Source organism: Adiantum capillus-veneris, chromosome 23 (genome assembly GCF_014529385.1).
Source record: "Adiantum capillus-veneris isolate H3 chromosome 23, ASM1452938v2, whole genome shotgun sequence".
Taxonomy (NCBI): Eukaryota; Viridiplantae; Streptophyta; class Polypodiopsida; order Polypodiales; family Pteridaceae; genus Adiantum; species Adiantum capillus-veneris.
In genome coordinates, this window is record NC_140953.1 from 51,580,742 (window position 1) to 51,583,236 (window position 2,495).

A 2,495-nucleotide genomic window follows, 5' to 3' on the forward strand; every position below is an offset into this window, starting at 1 on the left:
CTGTGTCTTGGATTTCTTATGTCATCGTTTTGGTGCCCCCCACGGAGGATATTGTACTCAAGTACCTTTAGTTTTGGTGAGTCAGATAGCGAAGCGCAACTATGGTTAAGCTCAGTGATGCTTTGTTTTGGATGAATGATGTCATGCAGGGGTGCAAGTTAAATTGTCTATCAGAGTTGGACATGCATTGCATGAGTTTTTGTGCTCTAAAACAGCAGCTAGAGCTTCTTGAGAACATGGTTTTAGATGCAAAGCAAGAGAAATTCTTGTTCATTGGCACTCTTCCAGGAGTCTTGGGTGTTGAGGTTGATTGCAAAGATTTGTTGGGTGTGAAGAGCATTGTTGACTTCTTGAAGCAGGACAGATGCTTTGAGCATGTAGATCAGTCTTGTGCTTCTTTGTGGCCTACACACGACATCTCCTCTATTCCTTGTGATGATTTTAGTAGTGCTAGTGAGGTTGAGTCACGTGCTTATGATGAGGTTTTGTCTTTTGATGATGTAAACCTTCCTGAGGAGTCATGTGCAAGCAGTATAATGAAAGAGAATAGCTTTGCGTACATGTATGGCAAAGTGAGCAATGCTATAGCTTGTTTGGATCCATGCTTGGATAATTGTCAAGACAAGGGCTTGTCTAGCTCTATGTGCTGGAGCTATATGCCTTGGAATGATTTTTGTTGTGATGTAGAGGACACGCATGCTAACATTTTGGATGATGTTTTTTTCCCTCCATCTGATGCATTGTCACGGTACCCAGAGGAGTTGTGGGTACGTGGGCCATTTGGGATGTTGAGATGGATAGCGATCATAGTTTGTGGCATTATTGGTGGAACCGAAGTCCCTACAGTTGGTGGAACCGAAGTGCCTACATGTGATTCTTTTGATTGCGATCAAAACATGGCATGCAACCAAAGTGAGGATTATGGGACTTTTGTGGCTAATGATGATGATGATGGTTGGGGCTTCGATGAGCCTCTGATAGAAGACAATTTATCTATGGATGGCTATGTCCAAAAGGCGCAGGAAAGGTTGTGAACCCTGAAAATTCAAAAACAGGCCGAGAAAATGTAGCACGTGTTGGAGAAATCTCATAGCGTTGACGTTCTTGCTCAAGATTTTGAACCTCATGCAGGGAATAAAGCCAAAGAATATATCATGGCTGATATGGACACAAGGGATTTGATGGATGTGTGATGGTACGTGAGCTATGAAAGCCAGTATGAATGCAATGTTCGACAAGATGGTAGTAGTTGATACAGGTGAATGGTGCGTGATTTACCCATTTGACCCAGGTGGGTGTATATGATCAAGAATAATGCCTTTGTATATACTGTACATATGGTGTAGCTAACATGCGTGAATAAAGTGATGTTGCTACTGAGCATGAATGCTCTAGCAAACTAGGGGGGTTGGCAATCTATGATAGGAGTTTTTTGGTTCGAAGTTTACCAGCTCATGTATATATGGTGTGCTCGCTTTTTCTACTTTTGAGGGTGCTATGGTTGCTTGTAGAATGCTAAGCAATGCCAATCTTTGATGTATGCTCATGCCGATGCAAGTAATAAAGCTGCTTCAAGGCGCATCTACGTGGAACCTTAAAAACTTGAGCTCATCGGCTTTTGATCGAGGATTGACGCATTTCAAAGCTTTGAATCTCGTCATCATGTAAGGCAAACCCGGACACCGAGTAGACAAAATAAGTGTGTGAAATGTAAGCTAAAAATAAGCTGCCATGAGAGATCCGATGTTATCAATGCAAGAGAGTGGTGGAGCAACAAGAAGAGGTGGCTCATGGAAGCTCGAGTCTTGAACACTCAGAAGGGGTACTACTGACTCTGTAAGTACTGAGTGGGTCGAAGTTTTTACGAGAAGGCAATGAGAGATCGGATGTTATCAATCCAAGAGAGTGTTGGAGCAACAAGAAGAGGTGGCTCATGGAAGCTCGAGTCTTGAACACTCAGAAGGGGTACTACTGACTCTGTAAGTACCGAGTGGGTGGAAGTTTTTATGAGAAGGCAATGATGGATGGATATTCGTGATGGGAGGAGAACGGCTAAAAGCAGTTTGAGGCTTTTGGTGGGAACCAACTTCTGGTTTATTTTTAAAGAGGCAAATAATGGGTTTTTCTATTGGGTTGCCGTAATCAACGAGATGGGACTTTACGTGCAGAAGCCGCCAAGGAGAAAAGGGGCGAGAGAGAGCATATAGAGAGAGGGCGAGCATGTAAGAAAGGAGGAATCGGAATTAGCAGGTGGGAAGAGGCGTTGCAGAAGTTTGAAGGGGGAACCACCACGCAGAGCCATACTCGGGCTGGAGAGTGCCGGTGGAGAGACGGCTGCATGGTGGCCAGCTAGAGACCATCGACAAGGGGCGGCCGATTTCTAGAGGGGACCGCTCAGAGGAGCTCGGAGAGAGGTCAAACTCGCTATCTGAGGGTGGTGTTGGCCATGACGAGGACATGAAGGTCAACAAGGTATAGCAGGTCTAGCAGATGCT

The 2,495-nt window shown here is 44.7% G+C and overlaps 1 pseudogene; it reads left to right on the forward strand.

Annotated features, from left to right (window-relative positions):
• Window positions 1-656: 656 nt before the first annotated feature.
• Window positions 657-1,193, forward strand: LOC147427775 (uncharacterized; annotated as a pseudogene).
• The last annotated feature ends 1,302 nt before the right edge of the window (window positions 1,194-2,495 follow it).